Raw genomic sequence first — 22,762 nt, 5'->3', positions numbered from 1 at the left:
TTCAAAGCGACACAACACTAATGTAAATACATCTCTCTCTTTCTGTTGCCTAACCTCCCTGTAAACTACATTCAACAAAAACGCATCTACAAGGCTGTCAGGAAAGGGTATATTGTGCAAGGTAGCGATTTGTTCCATCTACAAATGACATATTTCCTTTGCATAGAAAGCCTCTGAAACGCAAAACAATTTAGTGTAGGTAGGATCCAGAGTAAGTGCAGTAGTTTCATAAAGGTAATCATTTTTTCTAAGTTATTTATAACTAATCTAGGAGTTGAGGTTGAATTTCCCAAGCCCTGCTCTCTTTTTGCAAGATCTAGCATGCACCGCTTCCACAATTACATAACCTCACTATTCACTACACATGTCAGTAGACCGGGAAGATTTTAAAACGAGGGATTCATTCACAAATCCGTAAGATCTTACCTTCATTCTGTGGAAATAGGGGGTGTGGCTGAAAAAAGGAGGGATTACATAAGGTCTATAAATTCAGAACTTTTCATTTTGTAATAATAGTTTTACTGTTTTCTTTTTTGTCTGAAGTAATTCACAATGTCAAGCTGATTTTGCACTGATGCCAGACTTCAGTTCATTGTGTTTATGCTCATTTTTGTTCAGTTGATATGATAATCTTATCTTTTGGTTTGCGCTCCAAATGAAAAGAGAAAACAATCAGATGAGATAAAGTACTTCTCATTAGTCAAGTATTTTATTTACTGAAATATCCAAACATAGGCCTTTCCACATGGTTACTGAATATATAAACCACTGTTGTGATATTCACCGTAACCGTGACATACATGGCCCACTCCTACTCCGGAGGTCAAGAGGGTAAATACTGCATTATTTATCAACCATTTGAGTTATGACTGTTGAAAGTTGCCAACTGCTCTTTCTCCATCCCTGCTCTGGAAAGTCACTCTATTCAGAACATTTATAGAGCCATATAGGGTTTAAGAAATCCCAGAGACATTCATTACAAAATGTGCTTTTTATGTCAGTGGAGTTTTATAGTACAAAAAAAGCTAATTCAGGTACTACTTAGGTATGTGACCCCATATTAAAACCCTGTAAAAATCCATCTAATCTTTCCTTTTAGGATATGAATGGACAAAACATGCTTTTACATCTGTCTTCTGATCACTTTAATATGTTTAATCGTGTTACTCCTACTGCACTACTCCAAGTCTGCTGCAGTATTTAGTATACTTACAGTATGTACTTTTTCTGTATGCACAAAATACACAAATGACCAAATATCAGAGCTGATCACGAGTAATACTGTATTCCATAATGCAATGCATTCAACCTTAAAGGGTACAGTGTGATGAATAAACCGGAGCTAGTATCAACCATAATATCTGTTCTCTTTCAATCGTTCACGTTCGACGTAGTCGACTGAATGGGATCACGCTTAGGGAGCCTGTCATCTTCGAGAACTGTTAAATGAGCCAATGCACATTGGTGTGCAAGATTTGCATCTCACACTCCGCCCCGCGGCGCGGGTATAAATACGGAAGTGGATGCACGCACCAGTTGTCTTTCGCTTCGGAGCCCATCGGTGTCGATGTCTCTGAAGAGTGTTGAAGTTTTCAACGAGCGAGTGTGACGGCGGTCTGGGCGGGCCTCCGACTGCATTGGCATCCATTGCCTCGAGTTGCTTGCAGTTCGCCTCGCTTTGAGACACCGCTGCTCAGCGAGCCTGAACTGGTCTGAATAGACAAACACTGTGACCGTTGTGCTAAACTTACCTCGCATGTCGCAACTCGCCCGCCACCTCCTCCTTGGAGTCAGAAGCTTCTGAGGTCGCTTCATTCCACTTATTTTCTTCCGGCCTGCTCAATCGTGCCGTTGACGAGCCTCAAGACAGCCTATGGCCCAGGGAGAGTGGAGACTCCATCCCCGGGCGGTCCAGCTTGTCAGGGACCACTTTGGGGCCGCACAGTTACATCTGTTTGCTCCTCCGGACTTGTCCCGTTTGCCAGTTGTTTTTACTCCCTGTCCGAGCGGACAACCCTCGGCAGGGAGACACTGGCTCACACGCAGAAATGCGTTTTCCCAGTGAGTAGGGCTGTCTCCCTCCACCCTCAAAATGTTTGTTGCCTCTATATTGTCGCACATCATGATGCAGTGGATACAAATCCATGGGGAAGCATGACTTGATCGTCAGGTTCCTGAGGGGAGCAAGGAAACTGAATCGCCTTGCGCCCCCTCTATACCCTCTTGTGACTTATCTCTGGTGCCACTGCACTGCAGAGACCTCCCCTTGAGCCACAACAGGCAGCTGAGTTAAAAACCTGTTTTTAAAAGAACAGTTCTCCTGCTTGTTTGGCCTCTATCAAGAGGGTAGGGGACCTGCATGCATTTTCGGTCGACGAATCGTGCCTGGAATTTGGGCCGGCCAACTCTCACGATATCCTGAGAGCCCGGCCTGGATGTGTGCCCAAGGTTTCTACCTCTCCTTTGAAAAGGGGACAAGGTGGTGAGCCTGCAAGCGCTGCACCGGAGGAGGCAGACCCAGCCCTGGATTTTATGTCCTCAGTGAAAAACAACTGGTGCGTGCATCCACTTCCGTATTCATACCCGCGCTGCGGGGCGGAGTGTGAGATGCAAATCTCGCACGCCAATGTGCAGTGGCTCGTTTTAACAGTACTCGAAGATGACAGGCTCCCTAAGTGTGATCCCATTCAGTCGACGTCGACTACGTCTCCGTTCTCTCCTTCAGGGAACGAGGGTTGCATTCGCAACCGAGACGTTTCTTGAATTACCATGTATTTGATGTTAAGCCCTTTTCACACACACAAAAACTCATAATTACAGTAATTCCGACATGGCGTGAACGCACCACGAGTTCTGATCCATAATAAGAAATATACAGTATATACAGCACAATAGGTTTCCATTCTGAATACAGATAGTGTGCAGTCAACAGTCAACAAGTGTGCAGTAAACAGAAGCATTGCAAGTAAATACAATCTTAAAAATAAAGGTTTAATAAAGGAGATTTTGGCACCGATGCCATAGAAGAACCATTTTGAGTTTCCCAAAGAAGCTTTCAGTGAACAGATCTTAAAAAGGACCATTTGTTCCTTAGTATGAAAATAATTAAAGTAGCCTATTAATAAACAGAAGAACATTTTTCCAGCATAAGAACCTATTGTGGAATGGAAAGTTTCCATGGATGTTAAAGGAATAATTCACTCAAAAATGAAAATTATCCCATAGTTTATTCACCTTGAAGCCATCCTAGGTGTATATGACCGAACACAATACAATAAGAGTTATATTAAATAATATCCTGGCTGTTCCAATTTTTATGATGGCATTGAATAGTGCCTGAAAAACGCATCCCTTCATCATAAAAGTAATCCATACGGCTCCAGTGGGTTAATAAATGCCCTCTGAAGCGAAGAGATGGGTTTTTGTAAGAACAATATCCATATTTTAAAAATATTACCTATAATCACGGCGCACATTCACAAGAGAGTCGAGTTCTGGCGGAAAAGTGACCTCTGACCCGACGTATGATGTAGCTCCTCTTCTCTTATATTAAAGGCTACACTATGCAATAATTGTACCTTCAAGGTGGGATATGTGATTCTCTTTTTTGTAATTTTTTTCAAAATAACTTGAAATCCTATTCCTAACCCACTTACAGCCACTGAGTTAGAAGCACTGAAATGAAAATTAAGCAATTTAATCATCTGTGGAACGGGCAGGACTCGAAAAACACCAGCCAATCATTTCCAAGACCACCAGAATCATTGGACAGTAAGTCCGTCAATCAAACGGTTGTACCACACCCCCCTCCCCCCAGCGCGCGTGACCCCCGTCGTGCGTATACTCAAAGTTTGTGACGCGTGCGCATCTCGTCAGTAAAGCCGGTTCCATGATTAGTAGTAAATCGCCATTACAATCTCTCGCGCATCTGAGTTTTCGCTCGTGCATGATTGCGCGTCCATGTTCTTCGAATGGGTGGAGTCAGAGCCGGCGTTGGAGGAAAGAAGGTAGGACCATTTGAATTGTATATTTTCAAAATCTGCCGGTCGTTTTCCAAATCACATACCCCACCTTTAATATAACAGCTTCTAAGTAATTTCGGTGGTAAACAAACTCATAGTAGGGCGAATCATCCTGTTAGTAAAGCTTGGGGGAGGGGGACGCCGCTGGAAAAACCAGCAATGCAAGTTTGAGAGGAGCACCCCCGACAAATCTCGCGAGAATCACGACATGCTTTACGGCAACGACGTCACACACATCAACAACAACATATGAAGCACGAAGAAACAATGTGTGCATTTCAGACGTGATACTCGACGATGGAAAAAGCAAAGAAAACGCGGTCGGAAGAGACTAGGAAAAGGAAAAGAGAATGAGCCTCTCAACCCGTAAATAAATGCATCGATCCGCAAGTTTTGTTTGAGTTCTTTAATGGTCAAGTGGTAAATCTTTTGCCAAGCGTGTCAGAGGTTACAGGGTCTAAGTTTTTCTCTCTCATCAAAACTGAATATGTTCATCAGTGGTTACAGTCTATATCAAGCAGGGACACGTTTTTGTGCATTTTATTTTGTGATTTCACCGGAATGAATAGAGAGTCTCCGCAACGGCGAAAGATTGAAGAGCTCGTGCAAGTGAAGACTGCACGCCACAGAGAACACTGTATCTATGACACCGATAGCAGCGGACACGAGCGCTCAGCTTGAGTTCAAAAACACAATTTAGCGCTAGATCTCTTATTTAATGCAAAAAATGCACACTATGCAAGATTTGTACCTTAATATAACAGCTTCAAAGGGGTATCAGGCCGTGAGTGCAGAGACCAGTCTATGGCAGAGACGCTCTGCGTGAGTGGCATTTACGACAGTAACGTTAAATACAAGTACTCCACAGCGACTCTAGGGGTCGCTGTTTGACAAAAACGGAATTCCTGCATAGTGTGCCTTTAAAATCCTCTGACAATTTTCATTAAAACTTCTTGTTTTAGACTTCTAATTTGTTACCTGTGTTTTGTTTTGCTCTATCCTCTGCGTTTCCGCGTTCGTAAATTCTCACCTAAGCTTAAAGCAACACCATGTGATTTTTCCTCAGCGGTCGCCCCACAGGTTGGAAGCAGAATTGTCCATTACTGCTGTCGTAAATACTTTAGCCTTCCGCAGCCGACTGTCGCACGCGCACGCTCGCTGTTTATCCAGCACCGGCTTTGGAATCAACAATGGCAGACATCCCAACCTGCAAGAAGTCATTTCAGGGAGGTATATCTTGGTGACTGGATTGTTGACAGGGGTGGGGGCTGGTGGCGGGTTGACTAGCTTTCGTGAGGCACACTCGCAAGGTCTCTCGCTCTCTCCCTCTCTGCCGTGCGCGTGCTATGTATGTTATGCGCGCAGTATGTTCTGTCTCGCATGCGCGCTCTAGATTCCGGCAGATCTGAACTAATTTGCGGGCATCAGGGAGACGCAGGAGACTCCCGGGAGACTTGGGATGTCTGCAATGGCCACAGACAATTTGAGGAAGTGGTGGGGGAAGTGACGTATGCCCTAAAGCAGTCGAATTTTGTAGTTCTTTTTGTGCAAGGGTTCCTACCCGAAACCCGAAGTTACATAGTGCCAGTAAAAGCGATACAGACCACGTCAGGCTATGGCAGACGTGTCATTTAACTTATTTTAAGTCGATGTACCATCACAAGGGTCTTGGAAATATATTATGAAGGTTGAAAAACTACATAGTGTTACTTTAAGCTACGCCTACGTCATACATCCTACATCATATGTACTACGTCAAACTTCCGTTGCCAGAAACCAATGGTTTTAACTTATAAAGTTTTAAACATGACTATTTATCTTACAAATACCCATCTCTTCGCTTCAGAAGGCTTTATTAACCCACTGGAGCTGTATGGATTACTTATATGATGGATGTATGCGCTATTTAGAGCTTCACAAACTCAGACACTATTCACTGCCAGCCAGATATTTTTTAATATAACTCTGATTGTGTTTGGCTGAAAGAAGAAAGTCATATACACCTAGGAATAGGCTTGAGGGTGAGAAAAGTATGGGATAATTTTCATTTTTGGGTGAACTATTCCTTTAAAGGTTCTTCATTGAACCAAAGAAGTCAATAAAGAGTGAGTGTAGATCTCCATTTGGCCAACATGAATCTTTCGTTCTCTATGCCAGGACCACAATAATACGACATTTCTTTAATTACCTACATTAATTCACATCCAGTTGATCAGGAATATTGATTATTGGATTCAGGGTTGAGGAGAATGCTACTAAGAAGCTGTTAATCACCTCAGAGAAACAGAGTATGTGGGGAAGGAAAATCACTTGCCATAAAGCACCACCACAGTCACAGTAAAGCTCTCACAACACACAACCCATGATGAGTTAGTAATTTATACACAATCCACGCCTCCACACACCTGCCCTCATGCTCCAACGCATAACTGCTCGCAACTTATTCTCACGCAACACACGCCTACACACAACCCACGCTTAATTTGTGCTCACTAGTCAGTTTGGCAGAAAACAAAAGATGAAGAGAGAATAATTGACCAAGCTACAGATGAGGCATGCAGCTTTCAGCCTTTATTATGCTTTCACAGAGACAGCAATGTTTTTTTGTAATATTTATCTATCTTTCATATTCTCACAGCTATCGCCAAAATCGGTTATTAGTTCATACAGTAGTACTGTAAGCTGTTTTATGAACAGGACAGTTTGAGTCACCATGAAATCAAAATTGACAATTCTTATCTTTTCATGGAATACTGCAGCGTTTATTATAAATAATTTATCCACGCATTTCATTATTGTTGTTTTTATTAATGTGCCCTCATAATCTTTAATCAAAATAATTTCCCCTCCACTTGAAGCAACATCTCTTCTCTGATGTTTCATCGTGAGGGCGGGGCAACCTGTCACTCAAACGAGATTAACCAGTAGGCAATGACAAAAATCCAACCAATCAAATCAGGTCCTGCCATGCATTTTATATTGTTCAAGAAGCTGTTTCAATTGGACATGTCACAAAAAGGATGAAAAGATGATTGTAACTTCCGTTTCATGCTGACTTTAAATTCAGTTGTTAATCCTAAACACTGTGTGAGATGTTGACATGCAATTTATTTTTTTATAATTGTATATTAATGTATATATGTATATGGATTATACATATAGGCTATAGAAGGATTATCTTTATTATCCTCATATATAATACACTCTGGATATATATGTATACACACATTTGATTGCATTTTATTTTGTGATTTTATTGCTACAGTGTAAGGACCCCAAGAGCGCACGTCTAAGAGCCAATCACAATTTTTTAGTGATGCTGAGATGGTAAATGAAGGCTGAAGCCACTTCAATTGAATGGTCTATGATTCATCATACATTTTTAGAGTGGCAGCCACAATGCCTTGTAAAAGTCTGAAATCATAAATCCTTAAAAATAATCTAAATAGTCTCTCTAAAACTGCTGCCATTGTCCAGTACCACACAGTGCAGAAAAAATACAACTCAGCAAGCAGCACTAGGATTTGAACAAAACAGACATTTCATGTGATTCTGTGTAAATGAAATGCTGCATCAAACCTTAAACTTTGCTGTTGTCATGACACCCAGTAGGTTCTGTTTTCTGTCAGTTCTGCATGAGAATCAATATTTTTTTTGTAATTATGATTCTTGCATATAAACTTTTGTTGTATATGTGGTGAATTTCAATTCGCACAACATGGTTCATGTATTGATTCACATGTTGACAGCTTAACTCAGTAATGTTATTGTTAACTAAAATTATAAAAAAAAAATCTCTTTTGGTAATTGAAATAAAACTGAAATATAATAAAATATAAATAGGCTACTAGATGAAAAACATAAACTTAAAAAAAGTCACTAAATTAGAAATGTTAACTGAAAAAAATCACTGAAACTAGAACTGAAATTAAAATAAATTAAAGCTAAATTACAAAAAATTACAAAATGGCAAAGGCACATAACACAATCATTAAAACTTAAACTAAAATTAAAATGAAAACTGAAAAATATAACCTAATTCGCACACGATATTAACAAACATTAGGTTAAATTTTTATATTTTCACAAACAATATTAACAAATATTATTAATAAACTATTATAATTGTAAATATGGTGTGTGAATTAGGTTATATCCACACACAATATTAACAAAGATCATAATAGTCTATTAATAATACAAAAATGACACTGATGTGAAGAAGCAAAAAGTTTTAATAATAATTATAAAACATAATTATAAACATGGCACCAATATGGGGTTCAGATTTGCATAGTGGTCTGCTATTTGTTGAAGAAAATCTAAAACAATACGTAAAAATGAAAATGTACAACTGCTCAGATTATCATTTAGCCGATTTCCAGTCAAATCGTGACAGGAAGCTTGCGGAAATATAATAATAGCGGAATATAACAAGCAGTGTCATCATTACTCTCCTATATATATATTTTTTTTGTGTGTCTATGTATGCGATGAGAGCCATTAGTTTGTTTTTCTTTGATCAGAGCAGCTCTGCATAAGCGTCTCTGATGATTACTCTTACTGTAGTACAAATCAGCCTCTTGAGACCATGATAGGACGGCCATCACTGTGTACCAAGTAAAGTTTCTAAAAAGAAGATCATTATGACTGTGCATTCCTACTAGAAAAACGTCTGTGTTCTTCTTTACTTTTATACACGAATGAAAGGATACGAGCGTTTAAAGTCCTTTGATACATTGTAAAATGCCTTGATTCCAGGAAATGGCCCTCTTTCCTCATTCAAAGAGATCACATTTTTCAAAACGGTTAGTCCTGATGGCCATCTAAGCAACCTCTAGAGTGCAAAAAACCTTCAGGAATTGAGCAGCAAGCCAGGAAATGAGACTTTCCTTTAACCTATCAAACGTCACAAGAGAGACGGAGCCACCGGTGACACAGAGCACTGGAGAAACGCTGAACACGATCAATACGAGAAAATCTCTATCTCCACAGCACAGACACAAAAGAAGAAACCTCGAAGCTCAGTTAAAGGTGAGGGGTATAAATTATACACCAGTAGTGGAAACACAAATGGAAATGGAATTGCAATCTGTGATATGAGTGGACATGTTCAGAATAGCATATCTTGTGCATACTGTGCATAATATTTCAACCAATAGGCTCACTGTCTCTGTAATACAATTATGCACAACTCCAAAAACGTACCTATCCATACAAATCACAGCAGTTTCCAGCTGAAATGAACACTAGTGGCAGTAAAAACCCAAAGACGTGTATGTCTCTTCACACAAATTATGATTCCAGTGGCAGATTATCGATTGATGAAGATTTATTTTCACGCGGCTCATTGCACAATACTTTATGACATCAAACACTTTTAGTGTATGATTTGTAAGCTGATACATTTTGATGTTTGCATCACATAACCAGCATGTGTGTGGCTTTTTAGCACCACTCACCTGATATTTCATTCATCTGTTTCGGATAAAAAGCAACGTAATATCATTTTGCAGAAATGCCGCCAAAGGCATGTATTTCCAATGAGCCTGGGTTGTAATATTTTCTGTATGAATAGAATACAAATACCTGTTACAAATGCCAAAATGTGTAGTATAAAACAGAGTCCGATGCATGCAAAATTGCATCCCTAAATGCAATGCGATGCTCTTGACTTTGACTGAACTTGCAGTAGCATACTACACACTTAAAATTAAGGTTCTTTACTGGCATCTTTGGTTCCATGAAGGACCTTTTACATCCATGGAACCTTTCCAAAAGCTCTGAAAAAAGGTTCTTTAGATTATTAAAATGTTTTACATACTAAGAAAAACATGATTATTGTAAGAATGGTTCACTGAAAGTTCTTTGGGGAACCAAATATGGTTCTTCTATATGGCATCACTATGAAACCCCCTTTTGGAACCTTTATTTGTAAGAGTCCATATAGCACAAATAGCAAACACAGTATGGTAGTATGCTATTATGAATTAAGATGAATTAATGAATTAATTCCATTAATTTTCCAGTGCAGTGAATGAACCAGAAGAAAAATCAGCGGTGTCTATTTTTACTCATTATTTGAGTGGACTGCGACAAGACACACACACACAAACAATGCAAAATGACATCACTTGCTGATTTTGAAAATGCAATGTGATGAGGTTATGTGACAGCAATGTGGCATACTAATATTCAAAACATATGTTGTTGCATAATGCCTTACTGGTTGGAGTGTTTGCAATTTGTCATTAAATTTGCAATTCTGTTTGATACTGCTAGTGGCACAGAAACTACACATATCACCTTTACATTCTAATGCCATTATCTGGTCAAGTAACCTCACATTACCCGAAATTACTTGGTTTACTATCGAAAACAAATGGTCTGATAGGCACATTTTTGTTTAAACATTTTATTTAGGCGCCTTTCATGGCACTCAAGGACACCTTACAAAATCCATAAACGCAATGACATTTATTTAACAATAAAACCAGTACAGCAACACACATTAAATCACATAAAGGCCTGCCTAAACAGATCAGTTTTAGGACTAGATTTAAAGACCGAAAGACTAGAACTGTTGCGAACTCTACAGGAAGTGAGTTCCTTAAGTAGGGAGTCGCATAACTAAAAGCTCGTGACCCCATGGAAGTTGTCAGAGTGCGTGGAAGAACAAGTATAAGTGCAGAAGCCGATCTTAAAATGCGGAAAGGAGTATGTACAGTATATGAACAAGATCTAGAAGATGAAGGAGCCAAGTTGTTAAAGGGGTCATATAATGGTACATGCACTTTTACAAGTTGATTGTACTGAAATGTGTGTCGGCAGTGCCTGTACACAACCATCATAAAATGATAAAAATCCATCCAGTGTTTTTGTTTTAATCTCCTTATATGTTTTCCCCTATCTCAAATCGAGCCGTTCAACCGTGTGACGTCACACGCTCGGAAGCCCCTCCCACGATTGTTGATTGACAGCAGCGTTTCAACACAGACCCGCCCTCGCTCGTGAGCGAGCTGTCAATCATAGTCCGCGCGGACCGGCGCGGTCATTGTTGATATGCTGGAGCACTGTCTATGAGCAGAATGGCGTCTAAGCGATTGTGGTGTTCTGTTCTTGGGTGTAATAACGAACACAGTCATTTTAATGTTCCTAAATCCGAACCGCTGAAGACGCAGTGGCTGAGTTTTGTTTTCGAAGGAAATATTCCCCACGAGCAACGTCAATGCTTTCATATTTGCGCGAATCATTTCTCACCAGACTGCTTTATAAACGAGGATCAGTATAAAGCTGGATTTGCTAAGAAGCTGCTCATGAAAAAGGGATTGGTACCAGATATTCGTGTTCCTGCTGAACCTCTAGAACAACTGAAGTGAGCGTAACATTTTATTAAACTTTATATTAATATTTATATTAATCTTTGCAAATCGCTAGCTGCACGCTTCACAATGAATGCGTCTAAGGTTTACACTCAGGGTACATTACGGCATGTTTTCTATGTACGACGTTCTCAATATAATTCATAATCCCACGTTTATAATGATCAACACGTTATGGTTATTGTGTTATTGAGTTACAAACGGTGTACACAGAACAGAGAGGCGGGGTGAGCAAAGCTCATGATCATTTAAAGGCATATGCACTGAAACGGCGTGCTGAAAACAGAGCTGTTTTTGACCAGGTTAAATAAGTGTTTTCTTACAATACTAATGAGAATTTTTAATTAAAGTATATTACAAACTTTTAATTTAGACCCTAAAGAATCATATTAGCTTGTACAAAAATTGCATTATATGACCCCTTTAAGTGCTTTGTAAGTTAATAGTAAAAATGTTAAATTTACAAAGAATTTAACTGGGAGCCAATGCCAGTTTTGTAAAACAGGAGAAATATGTTCAGAAATGGAAGTTTTGGTAATGACTCTAGCTGCGCCATTTTGTACCAACTGTAATTTATGAAGATATTTGGAAGGAAGCCCATAAAACAAAGCATTACAATAGTCGACTGGTGATGTTACAAGGGCATGCACAAGCACAGCAGTACTCTTGAGCGAAAGGACAGGACGCAGACGATTTATATTCCTAATATAAAAAAATGCAGAACGGGTAACACTGTTAATATGAGCTTCAAAAGACAGCAAGAATGACACACAAACTTTTAAGTACCATTTCAGTGCACAAAACATTTACGCCAACATACTCAAAACATATGCATATTTATGACACATTTGGCATTGCTTACAATGGTCCGTCATTCACATAAAAATTCACCAATTTACAACGAGCCAAAGGGTTTTTAATGAGCACAACTAGTAGCCCAATGGTTCCACCAAACTCCCAGCTGACAGATTGTGCCTCCAAACCACAGAGTCCTCTTTGTGCTGTTCTATTTGTAGACAAAGGAAAATCAAATGGTGAAATGAGAGCACTCCCCCTGTGAGGCGCTTAAAGTGTGGCTGACGGTTTAATGAATGCTAATTGCTCCTTAGTGGAAGCACAGGATAAAAATGTGTCCACACACACACACACCGAACACAGCCGAATCACATGTGCCCTGATATATTACAACTATATGATCTCTCACATCCACATTCAGTAGCATCTCAAATCTTTCCTTACCCTCTCATTAGAATAAAATACAAAATACATGAACCTCCAATTTAGCCGATAGTCAGTGGTAATTTCATATACAACTAGATTAATGGGGCAACAGTGATTTTATTGCATCAGGTTGGCAATTGTGTGTTTTGTGGATTGTAGTGGGCTTTCAACATTATTGGTACATCACTCAACTTGCCTCAGCTTTTGAAAATGATATATACAATATACGTATATATATATATATTTACAACCGGTAAATCACATGCTTTAATGTCTCCACTGAATACTTACGTAAAGCGATACCACTATATAGCAAATCTCAAATGCCAGATTTTTTACCTTGTCACAAAATGTAACTATATTATCACTCATCTCTCTATATAAAGTTGGATATATAAGTATGCACACACACAGTTTTTTTGTATAGGGCGATAAATACTTTATACTATATAGCATCTCAGCTGCTTGATTGCTTGTATCATTAAATGTAAACAATATTTTCGCCCAGCTTTAATTTGCTAAATGCATAATGAATAATAACGAAGACATTCGAATATTATAAACTGCTTCAAAGCTGCTTGAATCAATGTGTTTTGTGAAAAGCGTTATACAAATAAATTTGACCTTACTTGCCGACTAGAGAAATAGCATGTCTTTCTTGTTTGACAAGGAATCTGTTTTCTCAGCAATAAAAGTTATCATTCTACAGGGGGAAATGTTTGAATAGAAACAGCAGCAGTGCACAATGCATCATGAACAAAATAAACATCAAACTCAGAATGCAGTTCCTATAGTATCTCACAGGACATGGATCACATGCTTGTCTTCACTCCTATTGGTAGTCACTGCATCGCTGCTCATTTGCATATAGTAACTTTTGTCAATGGACACACCCACATCTCTGTGTTGCCAGAACCTATTGCAAATGAATGACTTCCGCTCGCTGTATGTGTGAACTCTCTTGAAGAATGCTAATCAGGCACTAGTCTGCAAATTCTGCTCATTTCTAAAACAGGAAAATATAAATAATTTGCAGAGGGAGTAATTTTGGCCGGTACCCTGAGGTAATAACTTCAATTTATGGTGAAAAACTCAAAGGGTCTTTGAATTAATTCCTGCATCTCAGTGCGCTTGCTACAAAACACAAGAGAAAATGTACTAGACATCACAAGGCTACATCTGAAGGTCAAATTTCAACGTTTTTCTTCAAATAAAAACTGTGTTTAAAGGGGGCATATTCTTTGATAGCTATACGGCATATAAACAGCGTACAGAACAGCGTTATAAACCAAAACTACTTTGGGTCCAACTATTGAAAAAGGTTTTGATATATTTGAGAGTTTAGAGTATAGAAGCCAACAAGAGTTTGTTTTCTATCATAGCACAACTTTGCACTTTGGCAGAAAACAGCAATCAACAACAATCCAACCTTTTTCAGAAGCATCCCGCCATCTTGTACCTCAGATATGACCTTTTTCCAGTATACCATTGTCTCTCCTCTCTTCTCCAACCATCTGTGGAAAGAAGACAAGAGGTTATTAGAGAGGGGCTGAGAAAAGGAAGAGAAAATATAGCTGCGAGCAGCAATTACGGGACTGAGCACAGCAGCAGAAGAGATGCTTTAGTTTTTACCAACGTGCAAAGAAGCAGGGGATAGCAGAATTAGGATTTGCAATTTACCACCAGGGGACGCTGTCCTCGCCAAAAAATGCACAGGGACACTCAAGGCAACAAAAACAAAAAATCGTTTTCGGATGAAATAGTTTTGTAGGGCCGAAATCATTTACCGAAACAGTTAGCGCTTTTTAATGACGTGTTTTGACTGTGTCAGCATCTATTTCATGCACACAACGTGGATAAGCAAAACCAGTAAACATGTCAGCAGTGTGGACGCACTTCACTGTGACCTAACAGCATGCTAGAGTAAAATTTGCTCGGTTGAAATATCAAGAGGCGGCTCATTGACGGAGAACTTTACTACGGCTGATTTAATCACCTGTGAACACAACACTCTGAACATCCAGTTTATAAGGCTTGGTCTGAAGATCATTGCCACACATTTTGGGTAAAGATTGGGGGGAAATGAGTATGTGAAAAACTATTAAAGTTATGCTTTTTAAAAGGTTCTTATTTTTGTTTTGAAGGTCTCCTACAATTGGTTTACATGCATCCAAGGTCAAACAACACTTTGGACATCACCTCATTTCTCAAAGAGTCTGAATGGGGCAGTTGTGGCCTAATGGTTAGAAAGTCGGACTTGTAACCTGAAGGTCGCGGTTTGATTCTCAATACTGGCCGGGAACGACTGAGGTGCCCTTGAGTGTGTGTGTGTGTGTGTGTGTGTGTGTGTGTGTGTGTGTGTGTGTGTGTGTGTGTGTGTGTGTGTGTGTGTGTGTGTGTGTGTGTGTGTGTGTGTGTGTGTGTGTGTGTGTGTGTGTGTGTGTTCATGGTTTGCAGTGTGTGTGTGTGTGTGTGTGTGTGTTCATTACTCACTGCTCCTAATATGTGTGCACTTCACTTAAAACGGTCGGTTCGAAGATTCAATCTCTCTAAACCCCGCCTTTTCGCAAGCCTACTCTGCTCTGATTGGTCAGATGGCCCAGTCTGTTGTGATTGGTCTACCACTTACAGCATGTGTCAGAAACTAAACACCTATTACCATATCTGAATTTCAGCTCCGGAGGCTTCCTCTGTGCTTGATAAACAGAGATACGAACAATGGCTCGGTTTTTCCGTATCAATTCTAGCATGAGGCCTCATCCTTTTGAAGTGCATGCAAAGTGGAATCGCAGCGCAGAAAACAGCATCTTCTCGTCATGTCGAGTACACAAACCAAACTCTTCCAGGCCTCAGCTACAGTGTTTGAGGGCGTCAAAGACGTTGTTCGCTGGCAGCCAATGAAGGCTGGCATTATGCAAGTTTGTTATATTGATACATAGGTTTGTAACAGGAAGTGAGGCTGGAATTGCTGACGACTTGTTCCAGTGGTTCAGATATCGATATAATTTGTTGTGCACTTTGATCTTTAAAACTTTGCAGACCTTTAACATTCACAAACAGCTATATTGCATGCAGAAAAGGTAATATTCGAAAAAGCATAATAGGGGCGCTTTAAAATCCATTACAGAAAATCTAGTATTGTGAGCCAAGTAATCAATCAAAACATTATTACGTTTCTAGACCACATGATTAACCAGTTATGAGCAGAAATGTAAGTGCATTTGTGACCTGTTGATGGCGCTATAGGGTTAAAGATTTCTGAGATTGAAGTACAGACCCACCCCTATCTCTGTGCCAAATATCATGACATTCTGCCCTACGGTTCTAGAAGCTGCCATACAAATACAATAGGTGCCTTACACACCTATGGCCCCTAACAAGCAACAATCAAAAGCAAAAGAGTGAAAGGAAACAAGAAGTCAAGGAGAAAGAATGAAGACAGGGGGACGGTGATAGGGTGAGGAGGAGATGACACAAAGAGGATGGATGAGAGATGACCGGTTGCATTCCTTTATGAGTCTGTCAGGCTCTGTGACTGGAAGAATTGATTATTAGAGGCGCTTTGTTTGGAAGGTCCACAGTGGCCTGTCTGAGAGCGCAGAGTTGCATTGACGGATACGGACAGCTCTAACAGAGGTGAGGCACGTCTAATAGGGACAGGAGTGAGAGCCATTTCAAATGCTCTCTGCCATCCTCCATATGCATTTCATAATAACTCTACATCTATCCAGCATTAAACATGACAGTCTCTGGATGTAGGAATCTATCAAGACCTGTCCAAATCCGGTCACATGGTCTAAGTGTCAGACAGCAAGCATACCCAAGATCTACAGACAAATTAAATTTCTTTTTTAAAACAGCCCTTTCTCTAATTTATTGAAGATTTGGCAAAATACAAACCAGATTTTCTAAACAATAGTATTTCCTGTTCATTTTTTAACATGTTGTGTGTGTCTGTTTACCTATTTCATTGAAATCCGCTGACATTTTTAGCATGCTATTTCATATAAATCACTTTTTCTACTGATTTCTACTGTTAAATAAGCATCGCAGCCATTAAAGACTGAGATTGTCTTGTTTAGAAATAACCAATAGGCTAGTTTCCAAATTATTTTTCGGTATTGCTAAACAATGTTGTTTTTGTTAACTAAAACTAAAATGGTAACAATTTAAGGTTTAATTTGTTAACTACTTTAGTTCACATGAACTAACAGCGAACGAACAATACTTTTAGATTTATTAATCTTAGTTAATGTTCATTTGTACACTCTAAACAATGCTGGGTTGTTTCAACCCAAATTTGGGTCAAATATGGACAAACCCAAATGTTGGGTTAAAAATGTAATTAAAAAATTTACAGTTGAGAGTGAAAGTTGAAGTTGGGTTAAAATTTTAAATTACATTTTTTAACCCAACATTTGGGTTTGTCCATATTTGACCCAAATTTGGGTTGAAACAACCCAGCTTTTTTTAGAGTGTACATTTAAAATCAAAAGTTGTATATCTGTGAACATTAATTAACACATTATTGCATTGTGAACAATGAAGAATTGTATTTGTATTATCTAACATTAACAACAGTTCATAAATGCTTAAAAAATATATTGCTCAGTTAGTTCATGTAAACTAATGCATTAACCAATATGAACAAATGAGAATACGAATGCAACATTTTAACCACTAAACTAAAACTAAATTTTTTGTTAATTGAAATAAATCAAATAAAATATTGTAAACTTAAATATTATAAATGCTGCCTTGGCAACTAACTACTCATTTTAAGGAACTTTATTAAACACAAATCTGTGTACACCCCTGTAAACAAGAAGTCAAAAGAGAAAGACTGTACATTTGAAATGCACGTAAATGTTAATATAGTCACATTAGTTCCTCAAATCTAACAGACATGATTGGCAAGCCACAAAACTCTGATGGGATCTTTAAATATACTCTTTAGCTCACTAGAATGGGATCATTAGACGTGATGTGATGCTGCTTTGGAAGCTAGTCTGGAGTCAGTTTCATTAAGATGTACCTTCATGCAAAAATGCTGTGAAGTCACTGACCCGACAGAGCAGTGAAGCAGCAAGGACGCTGCCTTTTGTTTCTCCTCATATCGTAAGTTATGCATTTACCCTTGCCTTCTTTGTTCCTCCCATCTCTTAAGCATGAAAACATGATGAAAGCGCACAGTCACCACTCCTCCAGATGATTACAGAGATGATGGAGACGAGCATCTTTATAATTGGCCTTCGGTTCAAAACAAAGTACAATACATCGGATTCGGCTGGCAAATCAAATATTCATGACCTCATTAAAGACTTTATTTAGTTGATTCTACTCGAATCCTATTAATCCTACTCATGCCACGGCGCAGCGAACAGCAACAGCAGCAATATTTTAGTGTTAATTAATATGGTATTCATGATCCACTTCCCCATTAAGTCTAATTTGCCTCATTCCGGGGTCTCACTTTTGCACACGGCTTAATTTCAACACCACGTCTTTGGCATCCGTATGCGTTTCTCGGTTTCCGCCGATGTAAATGTCAGACTCACTGATGCGTGCTATTTCACGGGAAATTAGAGCTCTGCGAATCTTGTTGCAGAAAGGTCAGATAGAATCTTTTCTAATGAAACAGTTTTGACCTGATTAATACATCTCCGCCTGTGACGGGTGAAGACACGCACATCATAGCGGCATAACAGCATCTGTTCTGGCTGCACCGATATCTGAGCTCATAAGACTATATAACGTGCATTGATCATTTCACAATCAGAGAACAGAGAACGAGTTTTTGGGCTTCTAACATCCCTGTCCTCTTCCATAAAATCCGCTGCACTCATTTGTAAACCAACTGTCTTTTGAAATGATGAATGCGTTTCATTTCTCCCAATCTTTAGGAGAGAAAAACCGGACCGGATGAAAATGCGTTTTGAAAACCGAAGCGCTACGTCTCTCCGTCTGAGCATCACCGTCTCCATGGCGACAGCTATTAACCAAGCAAAGAATTACAAGAGTGAAATATTCATTCTTTTGGAAACCTGGCTAAGATCGAGAGTCATTGTAGAGATATTAATTGCTCCTGACAGCTGATAACTAGTGGCATGGAACTGCAGGGTAATTAAGGAGGCAGATTAATCATATTTACCGTTCCGGTGGTATCTAAGTGACAGGCCAGAGATAGGCATACATTCCCCGCCGAGAAGAAATCGGCTCTTAAACTGCTTACAGTCTCCTAGCTGGAATACACAATGGGCCTGAATGTCACATCAATGATGGCAGCATCACATACGCTACAGACAGAAGCTCTTGGACGTGAAACGGCTGTGCGAGCAAAGTCGTTTAGTGGATTGCACTGCCATAAAAGACTAATAAAGATGCAAGATTTATTTGCAAGAGGATTTTCACAAAAAAGCAGGCATTTATGCAAAGCTACAAATGACTGCAAATTAACAATGCAAGAATCCACAGCAATCGAGCAGTTAAAAAACTAGAGCTTGCATGAACACACAAACTCAACTCCATGCTCATTGATCCTGTATTTCTGACTCAATTCAATTTTTACTAAAAAAAGAAACACTTTACTACGGTTCTGCATTTTTTTTTTTTTTTTTTTGCTCCATGCTTTCGCACATCACACAAATTAGAAGCGAACATAAGGATTTCAATCCAAACAAAGAGCCAATGCTCTGGAAGTCAAAACAGGCAGGATGGATGCTGTTTTATATTGAAACAGACAAGCCACCTGTGGTTATGATTACAATACAGTGAATTCACAGGTGAAAAAAAAATATATATATATATATATATACGTTAGCGCAAATAAAGTAAGTGCGGCTAACAGGCCTGTATAAGAAGTAAAAGCAGTACGGTATACTCAGTCATAAATATCTAAGAAACCTGTTCTGCTTTTTGTTACTCTGTAAATAATACAACAATCTTTCTGTGTTGACGTGACTTTGTCAAGCATTTGTTTTTAAATGGCATTTGCAAACCTTTTTAAATCTTTAATTCATTTACTTACATAATACAGTAGGCCTAAAAAGGAAAGATTCTATGAATGTCGAGCATACAGTCAAAAGGCAGAAAAATCACATAAATGAGACGATGCAGAAAACAGGAAGAGAAAGGCAACGGACAGCAAGGAGTGAGTCAGAACCGTGATGAAGGCATCAGATAAACTGACAGAGAAGGACAAAAAGAACGAGAGTGACTGGAAAGAGGAAAAGGAGAGCTCATTTAGAGGAACAGGCTTGAAGTGGGTGCTGGATGGCACACCTGCTCTGAGCTTCACAATTACTCTCAGCCTGTGACAGATGGACAGCGATACAGCTGGGAGGATGATGGGATGCCTGTCAAGAGCACAGGGGATCCACATATGGACATTGGGCCAATAATTGAGAGCCATTTCCATGTCTTTCCATGTTCCAGGCAGCAACTCATGCACCTGTACCTGGAGATGGGCAGAAAGTAGCTCATATTTTATATAATAGCTCAGTACACCCTAACGCTCAAAAGACACTGATCAAAAGTGACAGTAAAGACGTTTATGATGTTACAAAAAAGGATTTCTATTTCAAATAAATGCTTTCTATTTATTAAAGAATCCATATCCATATTGATGATAATATAAGGCCTCGTTTACACTGCAGGTCTTGATGCCCAATTCTGATTTGTTGCCTACATCCGATTTTTTTTACCGTCCGTTTACACGTTTTTTAAATTGTGACCCATATCCGAGTCATGTGTTTACACTTTACTGAAACATCGCGCATGTTTAAAGGGGTCTTCTTGCTCAGATGGACGAACGCGCAGCGAGATCTCAGGACAGGTGGGAACATACAACACGATCTCATAAAAGTGAGTTTTTATAGCACAAATTTTATTTCTAATGCCATTTATACGCCAAAAATAGTTTTTGCTTGCATATGATACGCACTGTAAACGTGCGTATTAAACGCCATAAAGTGCGTATCATGTACGCAAAAACTATTTTTGGCGTAAATGCCACGTGAAAAAAAATCGTGCAATAAACGCACTTTCATGAGATCGTGGCGGGCTTTACGAGGAGCAGTGGGTCCAAAATTTTAGGATGAGCAAGCCAACCTTTGATATGTTGTGTCAACGTGTGTTCACATTCCTCTCCTACGACGACACAATGTTTCATCGGGCCATCCGTCCATCCGCAGATGCGCGTCGGGGTTTCTTTCGTCATTAAACCGCGGAGACGCAGCCTAATGCCTCGGAAAATCCGATCTGCCTGTTTACATGACAGTCGCATTGGCACATATCCGATTTACATCTGATTTATTTCCACATACGAACGAGGCCTGAAACCGATCTCGAAATATCCGAATGCATGCGTTTTTATCCTGTTTACACTGTCATAGAACACATCCGATCTGTGTCGCATACGTGTAAAAAAGTTTCTTGAGCAGCAAATCATCACATTAGAATGATTTCTGAAGGATCATGTGACACTGAAGACTGGAGTAATGATGCTGAAAATTCAGCTTTGCATCACACATGAATAAATTCGATTTTTAAAATATATTACATATTTTCAATTGTAATATTTCACAATGTTACTGTATTTTCTGTATTGCTGATCAAATAAATGCAGCCTTGGTGGTGGTGATGACCATAAGAGACTTCTTTCGAAAACATTCAAACTTTTGAAAAGAACTGTAGTTGTGCTCACTGGAAAGTCAATGAGAAAATGGTTAGTATATTAAATAGTCACGCAGTAATGCCAGAGGCGCAAAAATGGGGTATTCAACATATGGATTGCAAAATCATATCTGGTGAGCAACCTCCCGCTCATTCTTTCCAAACCTCATGAAATCAAAACTGGACATTTGTGGGTTTTAGTCCATGTTGGTTAGTTTAAAGGTCATCTAAATGCTAATGCAATATCCAAAAAGTTGACTTTAAGCAAAAATACACATACAAAATGTACAGTGTTTCTCATCTTGCCTGACAGTGAACCTAACCTTTCTTCCAATCAAATGCTTTAGAATAAGAACGCCCCTCCCACTAATAACGTCACCAAATCATGCTTCATCGCTGAGACCTAAACTAAAAGCTATTGGTTGTAGGTTATTTAAAACAAGTTATTTAAAGCCGTTATATGTATTATACACTTGTTTTGCTTGTAATGCACCTTATAATGTAACCACAGCTATAACACAATTTAATACTTATTACACTTATTTAGAAAGTATAATGCATTAAAACACATGACAACAAATATCATAATGCATTTTAACTTTGGTTACAATTATTTATGAAAAGATATAACACATTCTAACATACACGAATTATTCGTAAAGGCTTTACGTAAAGTGTTACCAAAACTTCCTAAAATACATCAACAGGAAAGAAAACTGCACTCGTCAGGCCTTTTCATCCAGCCGAGTAACTGTTCCTGGCAGGTAATGCTGGGACAGATCCAGCTTCATCATGTCCTATTTCTACAAACGTGTGTGTGTGTGTGTTGTTGTATTTAAGCTTTCCTGTCATGCATTATTAATCTGGCTTTTCTCGTACGTTCAGAACCAAAGGGAATATTGAGGAAACGGGAACAATGTGACACAAAATGTGTCTTTTCACAGTCAAAGGGACTTATGGTTGCAAATACAAATAATTAAAAAGACAATTACAGCATGAGCAATAACAAAACAGGTGGCCAATTATTGTTGTCCTGCATTGTACAGAAACTTCTATTTTCATTTTAATATAATTTGGGTACTGGATAATTGGGAACCGTTGCAGAGAAAACTTAAGTTACAATAATGAGGATGTACTTCCCCAATCTAAGCACTTCAATAAAGCCTAATCATTATTATCTTTATAAATCACAGCTGAGCAGATCTTTCATTCAATAGATCTCGAATCAAGCCATTACTGAATCTTGTCTAGTGCAATTTATTGCTAAACTAACTTATATTAAATGATGCAGATGCTTCATTGCCACACAGCAGTATCTTATCTTTTTTTAATGAAGATAGACAAAAATACATTATTTATCTATAATAAAACTGGAACAAACAAACAAACAAAATCCCTCTTATATCGTGTGTTTACTTAGTTTGCATTAAACTCTAACGAGGAACAGACAATGCTAGTGAGGAT

At 38.9% G+C, this 22,762-nt stretch overlaps 1 protein-coding gene across 4 annotated transcripts in view; it reads right to left on the bottom strand.

Moving 5' to 3' along the window:
- The window catches only part of b3galt1b (UDP-Gal:betaGlcNAc beta 1,3-galactosyltransferase, polypeptide 1b), a 208,406-nt gene that overhangs the window by 98,684 nt on the left and 86,960 nt on the right, over window positions 1-22,762 (bottom strand). For 2 of the 4 annotated variants that reach the window (XM_056271461.1, XM_056271464.1), the window contains exon 2: window positions 14,085-14,139. The exons of 1 other annotated variant lie outside the window; for it this stretch is intronic. The gene's annotated coding sequence lies outside the window, so the exon portion shown is untranslated. Of the gene's footprint in view, window positions 1-14,054; window positions 14,140-22,762 lie in introns of all 4 variants that reach the window. One more of the 4 variants, XM_056271462.1, reaches the window with a different exon arrangement.

Source organism: Rhinichthys klamathensis, unplaced genomic scaffold, assembly GCF_029890125.1.
Source record: "Rhinichthys klamathensis goyatoka isolate OS25496 unplaced genomic scaffold, OSU_Roscu_1.1 h1tg000320l_1, whole genome shotgun sequence".
Taxonomy (NCBI): Eukaryota; Metazoa; Chordata; class Actinopteri; order Cypriniformes; family Leuciscidae; genus Rhinichthys; species Rhinichthys klamathensis.
The sequence above is the reverse complement of the archived record's forward strand: the minus strand, read 5'-3'. Positions and strand labels throughout refer to the sequence as shown.